The sequence below is a fragment of the Salmo salar genome, chromosome 09 (genome assembly GCF_965601325.2).
Source record: "Salmo salar chromosome 09, fSalSal1, whole genome shotgun sequence".
Taxonomy (NCBI): Eukaryota; Metazoa; Chordata; class Actinopteri; order Salmoniformes; family Salmonidae; genus Salmo; species Salmo salar.
In genome coordinates, this window is record NC_138299.1 from 44,334,983 (window position 1) to 44,350,532 (window position 15,550).

Genomic DNA, 15,550 nt, shown 5'->3' on the forward strand with positions numbered 1-15,550 from the left:
TGGGGGAGGGAGGTTGCCACTCTGGTTTGTTTCCTGGGCAGAATGATGTCGTCGTAACCAAGTGGTAACATATCGTTCTGTGTTCCACTGAACAAGAGCAGAGAGGTCTGTGGAGTTTCATGAACATCAAGTCAGACACACGGTGAATGTGTATTTGGGGGGGAGTTTTGTTTTATGCTCCGACAGGCCTCTGCAGTACACACCCGTAGCCTACAGTTGTTCATCCTTCTCGGCACCACCAGAGAGAAGACAGGGAAGAAACCACAATGAACCTCTAGGCTGCTATACATGTTCATTTGGTTTGTCATTCTATCGTTTTTCATGGCATTTTTTGTGGTAATTAAATATAATTTATTTAGAATTAATTTTCCAGAAATAGTTTTACCAGGTCCCTGTATTGTCAAGTGTAAATAAGTGAGGGAGAGCCGCTCCTCCACCCTATGACAACACTATACCTGTGGAGGTCGGAGCCGTGTAATTAAAATCGGGGAGGGCAACAACAACAAAAAATCATGAGCATGGTCTAATTTCTATTACAGCGTATTGGATGACTGTCATATTCCATTCACCCAGTTCAATGTAACAGTGATAGCTTTAGGCTACTACATAATACTCACATTGTCCCTATACCCATCATGAGGTTGCTAACACCTAGCCCACGAATGGATGTTTATAACATAGGTGAGCGTGTTTGTAGAGAGACAAATTAGAGTAATCAAGGTAACAGACAATGACACATCCAATACCTCATTACACGCTCTTGCCAGCATCTAGCTGATCTAGGGTGTAATCATTAATCCAAACAGTATCATCCTCTTTCTTGCTAATAAGCACTTTCTTCCTGTGTCAAAGCTGAATGTAACCAACCTGCCTTTATAATTACAACAGACCAGACTACCGACAAACATCCCTCTGTAGTCTGACTGGAAAAGAGGGGATAGAGGGAGAGAGAGATGGGTGGGATGGGAAAGACAGCGATAAGGAGAGAGAGAAAGACAGAAAGATAGAGGGAGAGAGACATATGTAAACAAACAAACAAATAATAAAGCCCCTTGAATTTAATTTAATTGAGAGAGGGATAGAGATAGAGAGACCTCCAATTGTATTTGAGAAGAGACTTGAAGGAAAAGCAGCCAACAAGTGCTCAGCATATGTGGGAACTCCTTCAAGACTGTTGGAAAAGCATTCCTCATGAAGCTGGTTGAGAGAATGCCAAGAGTGTGCAAAGCTGTCATCAAGGCAAAGGGTGTATACTTTTAAGAATCTCAAATATAAAATATATTTTGCATTGTTTTACACTCTTTTTGCTTACTACATGATTCCATATGTGTTATTTCATAGCTTTGATGTCTTCACTATTATTCTACAATGAAAATAGTAAAAAAAAAGAAGAAAAACCCTGGAATGAGTAGGTGTGTCCAAACTTTTGACTGGTACTGTACATATATTATACAGTATATGTCCCCATCACTACACAGATATTACATCACCACCCATAGAGACAAACTCCTGCTTGGTCCCTCTCCCACACACAGACAAGCAAGCACATGCACAAGCGCACACAAACAAAATAAATGGGTATGTGTTTACCTCTGTGTGTGTGTGTGTGTGTGTGTGTGTGTGTGTGTGTGTGTGTGTGTGTGCGTGCGTGCGTGCGTGCGTGCGTGCGTGTGTGTGTGAGAGAGAGAGAGAGATCATCAGAATGCATTAACCATTTCCACTGTTTTTAAAAGTAAAAATGCTTAGCCAATCCAAATGAAAGAAACACTTCCTCATTACCGTACTCATACAGCCCCGAAGCAGCACTTTACAAGGCTACCGCTTCATTTACACACACATAAATAATACACAAGCTGATAATTATTATTCTGTCCAAAGCTCAGATCTCAACTCATTACTGCTAAACTGGTACCATTATGGTCAAGGGAAAGAGAAGAAGAGTGGGAGAGAGTGTATTTTCTCTCACTCTCTCCCTCGTTCATCCTTTCATAGGTTGGCATCAGAGGTGCATATTCATCACCAAATGATCTTCATGATTGTGCTAAATCTACCGTCCAGAGCTGACAGAGGCTCAGAGATTTGTACAGTGAGCTCCAAAAGTATTGCTACATATACACATAAGTGAATTTCTCCCAACACTTTTGGTTCCCCAAAATGTGTGTTTTTTGTTTTACTATTTTAGGGTTAAGGGTTAGAATTAGGGTTAGTGTTAGGAGTTAGATTCAGGAGTTAGGGTTAGATTTAAGTTAGGGGTTAAGGTTAAGGTCAAGGTTAGGGTTAGGTTTAGTGTTAGCGTTAGGTTTAGGGGTTAGGGAAAATTGGATTTTGAATGGGAATCAATTGTTTGGTCCCCACTAGAATAGTAAAACAAAAATGTGTGTGTGTGCTTCAATTTTGCAATAAACTATAGCTAACCTATACAATCAACATAATCGATTTGTGTATGTATGGTTGGGCATTTCACTTTAGTTGAATTCGGTATCTAAACATTTCTATACTGTATATAGTATACAAGGAGATAACAGAAGATACAGAGATAAACTGTTTAGAAATGAATAATTCCATTTGTTTTCTGTTCAGTACTGATATGGATCTACTCATAGCAATGCAATCATGGTAAAGTAGGGAATACCCAGCAGCCAATGTCACTTTTAAAATGAGTCTGAATAGTTTGTCCAGCATCCTGTACAACTAAATACACAGCCCAATACACAACAAATAACACACCTACACACTCACACACCTACACACACACACACGGGTGTCTGTTTTGGACATTCAGTCCGAGGGTGTGTGTGTGTGTTCCTCTGTGTGTGTGTGTGTGTGTGTGTGTGGTGTGTGTGTGTGTGTGTGTGTGTGTGGTGTGTGTGTGTGTGTGTGTGTGTGTGTGTGTGTGTGTGTGTGTGTGTGTGTGTGTGTGTGTGTGTGTTGCTGGTAGCACTGTGTGTGTTGCTGGTAGCACTGTGTGTGTTGCTGGTAGCACTGTGGTGATGTGTGTGTGACAGTCTCACGGAAGAGAAGCAGGGCTCAGGGTGTCACACTGAAACTACCACACAGAACATTCAGCAAGAAAAGAAACAATCATTTCCATCTCAGATTCACTGTGTAGTCATGTTGTCAAGTGCTCTGTTAGAGAAAGGGGGTTAAGGGTGTGTGTGTGCGTGCGAGGGGAGGACAGAAGTAAAGATGAAAAAGTAGACCATTTCAAAACCCTTCACCCACTTCACTCAGTCAGGGAACCCCAGGAAGAGACTCTCGTCCGTGGGCTAAGTCAACAACATTGCAGTTACTCCACAATACTAACCTAATTGACAGAGTGAAAAGGAGGAAGCCTGTACAGAATAAAAATAATAAAAGTAAATCTCCAAGAAATGTCCTGAATACAAAGCATTATGATTGGGGCTTTTCTAACACAAAACATCACTGAGCATGGTGATGGCTGCATCATGTTATGGGTATGTTTGTCATCAGCAAGGGAGTTTTTTTAGGATAAAAATAAATGTAATAGAGTTAAGCACAGGCAAAATCCTAGAAGAAAACCTGGTTCAGTCTGCTTTCCAACATACATTGGAAGACAAATTCACCTTTCAGCAAGACAATAACCTAAAACACAAGGCCAAATATAGACTGGAGTTGCTTACCAAGATGACATTGAATGCTCCTGAGTGGCCTAGTTACAGTTTTGACTTAAATCGGCTTGAAAATCTATGGCTGTCTAGCAATGATCAACAACCAACTTGACAGAGTTTGAAGAATTCTGAATAATAATGTGCAAATATTGTACAATCCAGGTGTGCAAAGCTCTGGCAAAGGTGAACATGTATTCACTCAGGGGTGTGAAGACTTACGTAAATTAGATATTTCTGTGTTTCATTTTCAAAAAATGAGCAAAAATTTCTAAAGACATTGTTACACTTTTTCATTATGTGGTATTGTGTGTAGATTGATGAGGGGGAAAACATTTTCATCCAATTGTAACAAAGTCAAGGGGTCCGAATACTTTCCGAATGCACTGTATAATTCTCTCTACTTTTGCATATTTTTGATACTAAATGTTATCAGATCTTCAACCAAAACCTGATATTAGATAAAGAACCTGATATTAGATAAAGAACCTAATATTAGATAAAGAACCTAATATTAGATAAAGAACCTGATATTAGATAAAGAACCTGATATTAGATAAAGAACCTAATATTAGATAAAGAACCTGATATTAGATAAAGGAAACCTGAGTGAACAAATAACACAACAATTGCATACTTATTTCATTTATTTAATAAATAAAGTTATGCAAAGTTATGGGACCCATGTCATCCAAAAAGTCCACAAAGCACATGGATGATCATTCTTTATTTATTTTAATTTTATTTAACCTTTCTTAACAAAGCAAATCAGTTAAGAACAAATTCTTATTTACAATGAAGGCCTACCAAAAGGCAAAAGGCCTCCTGCGGGGACGGGGGCGTGGGATTAAAAAATAAAAAATGAATACAATATAAAATATAGGACAAAACACACATGACAACACAACACTACATAAAGAGAAACCTAAGACAACATATCAAGGCAGCAACACATGACAACACAGCATGGTAGCAACACAACATGACAACAACATGGCAGCAACACAACATGGTAGCAGCACAAAACATGGTACAAACATTATTGGGCACAGACAACAGCACAAAGGGCAAAAATGTAGAGACGACAATACATCACACAAAGTAGCCACAACTGTCAGTAAGAGTGTCCATGATTGAGTCTTTGAATGAAGAGACTGAGATAAAACTGTCCAGTCTGAGTGGTTGTTTGCAGCTCGTTCCAGTCGCTAGCTGCAGCGAAGTGAAAAGAAGAGTGACCCAGGGATGTGTGTGCTTTGGGGACATTTAACAGAATGTGACTGGCAGAACAGGTGTTGTATGTGGAGGATGGGGGCTGCAGTAGATATCTCAGATAGGGGGAGCCTCAAAGAGGGTTTTATAAATAAGCATCAACCAGTGAGTCTTGCGACGGGTACACAGAGATGACCAGTTTACAGAGGAGTATATAGGAGTATATAAGGAACATTGGTGACAAATCTGATGGCCGAATGGTAAAGAACATCTAGCTTCTCGAGAGCATCTTTATCTGGCGATCTATAAATTATGTCTCCGTAATTTAGCATGGTCATCTGAATCAGGGTTATTTTGGCAGCTGGGGTGAAAGAGGAGCGATTACGATAGAGGAAACCAAGTCTAGATTTAATTTTAGCCTGCAGCTTTGATATGTGCTGAGAGAAGGACAGTGTATCGTTTAGCCATACTCCCAAGTACTTGTATGAGGTGACTACCTCAAGCTCTAAACCCTCAGAGGTAGTAATAACACCTGTGGGGAGAGGGGCATTCTCCTTACCAAACCACATTACCTTTGTTTTGGAGGTGTTCATAACAAGGTTCAGGGTAGAGAAATCTTGTTGGACACTAAGAAAGCTTTGTTGTTGAGCATTTAACACAAAATCAGGGGAGGGGCCAGCTGAGTATAAAACTGTATCATCTACATATAAATGGATGAGAGAGCTTCCTACCACCTGAGCTATGTTGTTGATGTAAATTGAGAAGAGCGTGGGGTCTAGGATTGAGTCTTGGGGTACTCCCTTGGTGACAGGCAGTGGCTGAGACAGCAGATTTTCTGACTTTATACATTGCACTCTAGTTAGCTAGTTAGTTAGCGATAGTTAGCAAATCAGGCCAAAGACCCCTCAGAGACAACAATACTCCTTAACCGGCCAACAAGAATGGAATGGTCTACCCTATCAAAAGTTTTGCAGCAAAATATTGCTTGGAAACAAGGGCAATGGTAACATCATTGAGGACCTTTAAGGTTGCAGTGACACATCCATAACCTGAGTGGAAACCAGAATGCATACCCAAGAGAATACTATAGACATCAAGAAAGTTTTTCCAACACTTTTGATAAAGAGGGCAAAATAGAAATAGGCCAATAACAGTTAGGATCAGCTTGATCTCCCCTTTTAAATAAAGGATTAACTGTGGCTGCCTTCCAAGCAATGGGAACCTCCTCAGAAAGGAGAGACGGGTTAAAAAGGTTGGAGATAGGCTTGGCGATGATAGGGGAAGCAACCCTAAAGAAGAAAGGGTCTAAACCATCTGACACAGATGTTTTTTGGGGGTCAAGTTTAAGGAGTTCCTTTAGCACTTCGGACTCAGTGACTGCCTGCAGGGAGAAACTTTGTAGCGGTGCAGGGGAAAAAGAGGGAGGAGCATCAGGGCTAGTCACATTAGAAGGGGTGGGAGATGAGGAAATGTTGGACGGGCAAGGAGGATTGGCTGAGTCAAATAGGAATCCTGACTTAATTAAGTGGTGATTAAAGAGCTCAGCCATGTGCTTCTTGTTGGTAGTGTTAGATTCTAATTCTCAGAGTAAAAACACAACGGACTCTATGAAAGCTCAGACCAAGTTTATTCTTCCCAGATGATCAATACAGCTGCATTAGACAAAAACATATTCACACAAGCATTGATATTTAATCCTTTCTATGCTGAGTCTGCTACTACACATCTGAACAGCCAACGCATCTCTGTTGCTAGACAGAACCTTAGTGATATCTGTTCTTCCTCACTTCATCTAACCTGAACTCTACCCCAAGGTGCTCACTCCTCCACAACTCAAGACTGTCATGGTGATTGGTACCAGACTGTGTCTCTTCTCCTCCCAGAGGATCCCTCCCATAGGATCCCTGATGGCTGAAAATAACATGTCCTGACATAATGTAAACATTATACGTTACCCTCTCTCTCTCTCAGTGACATGAATAGGTATATGCCTACCTGGTTAAATAAAGGTGAAATAAATAAATACAATTACTTATTAACAGTAACAACCACATCATCAACATTAATGGAGATGGACAGCTGTGAGGAGGAGGGTTTATTCTCCAGGTTTTTAACCGTTTTCCAGAACTTCTTGGGGTTAGACCCACAGAGAGAGAACTGCTCCTTAAAGTAACTAACTTTGGCCTTCCGGATAGCCTGAGTGCACTTATTTCTCATTTGCCTGAACGAGTGTGCGAGTGCCAAGCTTTTCACCAAATGCAATTCTTGAGGTGGAGTAATTCTGCATATTCACGGTCAAACCAGGGGCTGAACCTGTTTTTCATTCTCATTGTCTTTATGGGGGCGTGTTTGTTAACAATACCACTAAAAATATTAAAAAAGAAGGTCCAAGCATCTTCGACAGAGGGGATCAAGCTGATTCTAAAGACTTAGACCGCTGCACCACTCGGGAGCCCCATGGTTTAGGGATGTTTTGCTGCCTCAGGACCAGGACGGCTTGTCATAATAGAAGGAACCATGAATTTCAACCTGTATCAGATAATTATACAGGAGAATGTCAGACCATCCATCTGTGAGCTGAAGCTGAACGCAGCTGGGTCATGCAACAAGACAATGACCCAAAGCACACAGTCAAATGTACATGAAAATGTCTAAAAAGCAACACATTTTGAAGTTTTGGAATGGCCTAGTCAAAGTCCAGACCTTATCCCATGTGAGATGTTGTGGCAGGACTTCAAATAAGAGAGAAATAACGATACTAATCTTGAAGAGCGGAAAGATAAGTCTAGAGCATCATCATCATCATTACCATCGTCTCACTACCCCTCTAGTATTAGCTGTATGTATATGGGCCGAATGACACAAGCTGTGTGGAACACTAGTAATAAACAGAATTAAAATGATAGATGAATGATTTACATTCAAACAAGACTAGAAGCTGTGTTTGGATAGAAAATGGTACTCAGTATAGAAGGAGAGGGAGGACAGTAGGAAAGGAAGCAGTATATACTCATATTTGTAACTGATTGAAGGTCATGTATAAAATTGATTTACATCATGCAGAGGCCGTAGAGAAGCCATATTTATTATTATTTTTTACTTTAGTATATTTGGTTAATATTTTTTTTAACTCTTCTTTAACTGCACTGTTGGGTAAGGGCTTGTAAAGTAAGCATTTTACGGTAAGGTCTACACTTGTATTCGGTACATGTGACAAATAATGTTTGATTTCATTTCATTTAAGATTTAGACATTGCATATAATTTAACAGTTCCATTTCACGCCATACTGTTCATATAAATAATTTATTGGAATTTACAATTTTTTGGCATTTTTTTATCACGAGAAAAGGGAGTGGTTTTGGGGTGTAAATCTCAGTAACCGGGTTCCGGCCATTCAACCCTACTTAGCACCATAATGACTCAGCAACACAACACATCATCACCTGACAGAACCCCAGGTATCTCTCTCTCTCCTCTCTCTCAGGGATTATTTCTCAGGGTTCCACCAGGACAGCTCTTTTTATAATCTGGGGCTCTGTGGGGTCTGTTTGTGTTTATGAGCCCCAGAACCAGCTTCTCTCTCACTCTCTCTCTCTATTAATTCAATTCAAGAGCTTTATTGGCATGGGAATCATATGTTAACATTGCCAAAGCAAGTGAAGTAGATAATAAACAAAAAGTTAAATAAACAATAAAAATGAACAGTAGACATTACACTCACAAAAGTTCAACAGTGTTGCAAATAGTGAAAGTACAAAAGGAAAAATAAATAAACATAAATATGGGTTGTATTTACAATGGTGTTTGTTCTTCACTGGTTGCCCTTTTCTTGTGGCAATAGGTCACAAAAGTTGCTTCTGTGATGGCACACGGTGGTATTTCACCCAGTAGATATGGGACTTTATCAAAATTGGTTTGTTTTCTAATTCTTTGTGGATCTGTGTAATCTGAGAGAAATATGTCTCTCTCAAATCAAATCAAATTTATTTTTATATAGCCCTTCGTACATCAGCTGATATTCTCAAAGTGCTGTACAGAAACCCAGCCTAAAACCCCAAACAGCAAGCAAAGCATGTGAAAGAAGCACGGTGGCTAGGAAAAACTCCCTAGGAAAAACTCCCTAGAAAGGCCAAAAACCTAGGAAGAAACCTAGAGAGGAACCAGGCTATGAGGGGTGGCCAGTCCTCTTCTGGCTGTGCAGGGTGGATATTATAACAGAACATGGTCAAAATGTTAAAATGTTAAAATGTTCATAAATGACCAGCATGGTCAAATAATAATAATCATAGTAGTTGTCGAGGGTGCAACAAGCACGTCCGGTGAACAGGTCAGGGTTCCATAGCCGCAGGCAGAACAGTTGAAACTGGAGCAGCAGCACGGCCAGGTGGACTGGGGACAGCAAGGAGTCATCATACCAGGTAGTCCTGAGGCATGGTCCTAGGGCTCAGGTCCTCCGAGAGAAAGACAGAAAGAGAGAAAGAGAGAATTAGAGAGAGCATATTTAAATACACACAGGACACCGGATAAGACAAGAGAAATACTCCAGATGTAACAGACTGACCCTAGCCCCCCGACACAAACTACTGCAGCATAAATACTGGAGGCTGAGACAGGAGGGATCAGAAGACACTGTGGCCCCATCCGATGATACCCCCGGACAGGGCCAAACAGGCAGGATATAACCCCACCCACTTTGCCAAAGCACAGCCCCCACACCACTAGAGGGATGTCTCCAACCACCAACTTACCGTCCTAAGACAAGGCCGAGTATAGCCCACAACGATCTCCGCCATGGCACAACCCAAGGGGGGGGGGGGGCGCCAACCCAGACAGGAAGACCACGTCAGTGACTCAACCCACTCAAGTGACGCACCCCTCCCATGGACGGCATGGAAGAACACCAGTAGGCCAGTGACTCAGCCTCTGTAAAAGGGTTAGAGGCAGAGAATCCCAGTGGAAAGAGGGGAACCGGCAAGGCAGAGACAGCAAGGGCAGTTCGTTGCTCCAGCCTTTCCGTTCACCTTCACACTCCTGGGCCAGACTATACTTAATCATAGGACCTACTGAAGAGATAAGTCTTCAGTAAAGACTTAAAGGTTGAGACTGAGTCTGCGTCTCTCACATTGGTAGGCAGACCATTCCATAAAAATGGAGCTCTATAGGCGAAAGCCCTACCTCCAACCGTTTGCTTAGAAATTCTAGGGACAATTAGGAGGCCTGCGTCTTGTGACCGTAGCGTACGTGTAGGTATGTACGGCAGAACCAAATCGGAAAGATAGGTAGGAGCAAGCCCATGTAATGCTTTGTAGGTTAGCAGCAAAACCTTGAAATCAGCCCTTGCCTTAACAGGAAGCCAGTGTAGGGAGGCTAACACTGGAGTAATATGATCAAATTTTTTGGTTCTAGTCAGGATTCTAGCAGCCGTATTTAGCACTAACTGAAGTTTATTTAGTGCTTTATCCGGGTAGCCGGAAAGTAGAGCATTGCAGTAGTCCAGCCTAGAAGTAACAAAAGCATGGATTAATTTTTCTGCGTCATTTTTGGACAGAAAATTTCTGATTTTTGCAATGTTACGTAGATGGAAAAAAGCTGTCCTTGAAACAGTCTTGATATGTTCTTCAAAAGAGAGATCAGGGTCCAGAGTAACGCCGAGGTCCTTCACAGTTTTATTTGAGACGACTGTACAACCATCCAGATTAATTGTCAGATTCAACAGAAGATCTCTTTGTTTCTTGGGACCTAGAACAAGCATCTCTGTTTTGTCCGAGTTTAAAAGTAGAAAGTTTGCAGCCATCCACTTCTTTATGTCTGAAACACAGGCTTCTAGCGAGGGCAATTTTGGGGCTTCACCATGTTTCATTGAAATGTACAGCTGTGTGTCGTCCGCATAGCAGTGAAATTTAACATTATGTTTTCGAATGACATCCCCAAGAGGTAAAATATATAGTGAAAACAATAGTGGTCCTAAAACGGAACCTTGAGGAACACCGAAATTTACAATTGATTTGTCAGAGGACAAACCATTCAGAGAGACAAACTGATATCTTTCCGACAGATAAGATCTAAACCAGGCCAGAACTTGTCCATGTAGACCAATTTGGGTTTCCAATCTCTCCAAAAGAATGTGGTGATCGATGGTATCAAAAGCGGCACTAAGATCTAGGAGCACGAGGACAGATGCAGAGCCTCGGTCTGACGTCATTAAAAGGTCATTTACCACCTTCACAAGTGCAGTCTCAGTGCTATGATGGGGTCTAAAACCAGACTGAAGCGTTTCGTATACATTGTTTGTCTTCAGGAAGGCAGTGAGTTGCTGTGCAACAGCTTTTTCTAAAATTTTGGAGAGGAATGGAAGATTCGATATAGGCCGATAGTTTTTTATAATTTCTGGATCAAGATTCGGCTTTTTCAAGAGAGGCTTTATTACTGCCACTTTTAGTGAGCTTGGTACACATCCGGTGGATAGAGAGCCGTTTATTATGTTCAACATAGGAGGGCCAAGCACAGGAAGCAGCTCTTTCAGTAGTTTAGTTGGAATAGGGTCCAGTATGCAGCTTGAGGGTTTGGAGGCCATGATTATTTTCATCATTGCGTCAAGAGATATAGTACTAAAACACTTTAGTATCTCCCTTGATCCTAGGTCCTGGCAGAGTTGTGCAGACTCAGGACAATGGAGCTTTGGAGGAATACCCAGATTTAAAGAGGAGTCTGTAATTTGCTTTCTAATGATCATGATCTTTTCCTCAAAGAAGTTCATAAATTTATTACTGCTGAAGTGAAAGCCATCCTCCATTTGCGAAGGCTGCTTTTTAGTTAGCTTTGCGACAGTATCAAAAAGAAATTTCGGATTGTTCTTATTTTCCTCAATTAAGTTGGAAAAATAGGATGATCGAGCAGCAGTAAGGGCTCTTCGATACTGCACGGTACTGTCTTTCCAAGCTAGTCGGAAGACTTCCAGTTTGGTGTGGCGCCATTTCCGTTCCAATTTTCTGGAAGCTTGCTTCAGAGCTCGTGTATTTTCTGTATACCAGGGAGCTAGTTTCTTATGACAGATGTTTTTAGTTTTTAGGGGTGCAACTGCATCTAGGGTATTGCGCAAGGTTAAATTGAGTTCCTCGGTTAGGTGGTTAACTGATTTTTGTCCTCTGACGTCCTTGGGTAGGCAGAGGCAGTCTGGAAGGGCATCAAGGAATCTTTGGGTTGTCTGAGAATTTATAGCACGACTTTTAATGCTCCTTGGTTGGGGTCTGAGCAGATTATTTGTTGCAATTGCAAACGTAATAAAATGGTGGTCCGATAGTCCAGGATTATGAGGAAAAACATTTAGATCCACAACATTTATTCCATGGGACAAAACTAGGTCCAGAGTATGACTGTGGCAGTGAGTAAGTCCAGAGACATGTTGGACAAAACCCACTGAGTCGATGATGGCTCCGAAAGCCTTTTGGAGTGGGTCTGTGGACTTTTCCATGTGAATGTTAAAGTCACCAAAAATTAGAATATTATCTGCTATGACTACAAGATCCGATAGGAATTCAGGGAACTCAGTGAGGAACACTGCATATGGCCCAGGAGGCCTATAAACAGTAGCTATAAAAAGTGAGTGAGTAGGCTGCATAGATTTCATGACTAGAAGCTCAAAAGACGAAAACGTCATTGTTGTTTTTTTTTTTGTAAATTGAAATTTGCTATCGTAAATGTTAGCAACACCTCCGCCTTTGCCGGATGCACGGGGGGTATGGTCACTAATGTAACCTGGGGGTGAGGCCTCATTTAACACAGTAAATTCATCAGGCTTAAGCCATGTTTCAGTCAGGCCAATCACATCAAGATTATTATCAGTGATTAGTTCATTGACTATAACTGCCTTGGAAGTGAGGGATCTAACATTAAGTAACCCAATTTTGAGATGTGAGGTATCACAATCTCTTTCAATAATGGCAGGAATGGAGGAGGTCTTTATACTAGTGAGATTGCTAAAGCGAACACCGCCATTTTTAATTTTGCCCAACCTAGATCGAGGCACAGACACGGTCTCAATGGGGAAAGCTGAGCTGACTACGCTGACTGTGCTAGTGGCAGACTCCACTAAGCTGGCAGGCTGGCTAACAGCCTGCTGCCTGGCCTGCACCCTATTTCATTGTGGAGCTAGAGGAGTTAGAGCCCTGTCTATGTTCGTAGATAAGATGAGAGCACCCCTCCAGCTAGGATGGAGTCCGTCACTCCTCAACAGGCCAGGCTTGGTCCTGTTTGTGGGTGAGTCCCAGAAAGAGGGCCAATTATCTACAAATTCTATCTTTTGGGAGGGGCAGAAAACAGTTTTCAACCAGCGATTGAGTTGTGAGACTCTGCTGTAGAGCTCATCACTCCCCCTAACTGGGAGGGGGCCAGAGACAATTAATCGATGCCGACACATCTTTCTAGCTGATTTACACGCTGAAGCTATGTTGCGCTTGGTGACCTCTGACTGTTTCATCCTAACATCGTTGGTGCCGACATGGATAACAATATCTCTATACTCTCTACACTCGCCAGTTTTAGCTTTAGCCAGCACCGTCTTTAGATTAGCCTTAACGTCGGTAGCCCTGCCCCCTGGTAAACAGTGTATGATCGCTGGATGATTAGTTTTAAGTCTAATACTCCGGGTAATGGAGTCGCCAATGACTAGGGTTTTCAATTTGTCAGAGCTAATGGTGGGAGCCGTCGGCGTCTCAGACCCCACAACGGGAGGAGTAGAGACCAGAGAAGTCTCGGCCTCCGACTCCGACTCGCTTAATGGGGAGAACCGGTTGAAAGTCTCTAATATGGTCATACATTTGTCAGGAGGTTAGGAACTGCAGCTCAGTTTCCAACTCATTTTGTGGGCAGTGTGCACATAGCCTGTCTTCTCTTGAGAGCCAGGTCTGCCTACGGCGGTCTTTCTCAATAGCAAGGCTATGCTAACATAGTCAAAGCTTTCCTTAAGTTTGGGTCAGTCATAGTGGTCAGGTATTCTCTCTCTCAGATGTGGGTTATATATATTATGTAGACCTAAGAAGAAGACACACACACAAAGGCAGACAGAGGCTCCTGTGTGCACCTACATGCTGCTGTACACTCTACATGCTTCTGGAGTTCCTCTAATACCACCTGATACACCATTCAAGCTGTCTGGAGAGCCATGCATATGATTAATCACATACACATGGGGGTGCACGCGCACAATCGCACACGTTCGTACGCACACACACAGCAAAAGCACAACATAGTTAATAAGGACACAGAAAGCAAGCAGAGGAACATGTATCCACTAATGGCCATTAATTACAACTCTTCCGTTTGTCATTGGGGAGAGGAAGGGAAGTCACACACACACACACACACATTTCTCACACACAAAGTCACGACAGGAAAAGAGCATCCAGATCGGTGCCACACAGGAAGATGAATAGGTAAGAGAACAACACTAGACCAAATGCTACTTTCTCAAAGCAGAGGGCCCAGGCAGTCAGCTATCACAGTGTAGAGGTGACTGAGGAGTGATGCTAACTGCCTGCCTGTCAACCAGTCTGTTGGGGTGCTGTGGTGTTGTGGTCCATCTGACAGACATGCTGCTGTTGTTATTGATCCACGTATGAATACTGTTAGTGACACAGCTGTCAGCGATCCGATTTGCCAGCACGGAGGAGTGTGTGTGTGTGAACATTTACAAGTAGAGTAAACAAGGGAAACAAATTAAATTGAAAGCAGATGCTTCCACACAGGTGTGGTTCCTGAGTTAATTAAGCAATTAATGTCTCATCATGTTGAGGGACTTTTTCCACCTGGTATTGCCAACTTAATTGGAAAGCTATTGAGGATGGTAGCTGACTCTATAGCCACTCCTATTTTTCATATTTTTAATCGGAGTCTGAAGAAAAGTGTTTGTCCTCAGACTTGGAGGGAAGCCAGAGTCCTTCCACTACCCAAGAATGGTAAAGCACTGTTAACTGGTTCTAACAACCGACCAATCGGCTTACTGCCGACTATTAGCAAACTTTAGGAAAAGATTGTGTTTAATCAGATGTTATTTCTCTGTAAACAAATTAACAACAGACTTTCAGCATGCTTAAAGAGAAGGGCACTCAACATGTACTGCACTGACACAAATTACTGATGATTGGTTGAAATAAATTGATAAGAAGATTGTGGGAGTTGTACTGTTAGATTTCAGTGCAGCCTTTGATATTATTGACCATAACCTGTTATGGAATTTCAACCTCGGCCATATAGTGGATTCAGAGCTACTGTATCTATCCAACAGAATACAGAGGGTTTTCTTTAATGGAAGCTTCTCTAATGTTAATCGTGTAAAGTGTGGCGTACCACAAGAGACGGCTCTAGCCTTTGGGGACCTAAAGCGAGATTTGGTTGGGGGGGGGTCTGTCATGCCAAAAAGTGTCCCCCTGCCAAAAAAAGCAGTGTCAGCTGGCTAGCTAGCCACTGTAACTGTTATTGTAGCTTTCTGTTTGTATGTAGCTTGAACTTCATATCCCTCGTGGAGATTTTAATTTATCTTTCTAACCAAGCGAAGTACTATGAAGGCACTACTGTTTTCAACAAAGGCGCAACATTCAGAGAAATTCACAATTCAAGGTAGCGTTAAGCAGTTAACTTCTACGTTATTAGATAACTGGATGGATTTAGCTATGAACAAACAGTTTTCAACAACCATTTTCCATCTAGCTAGTTGGT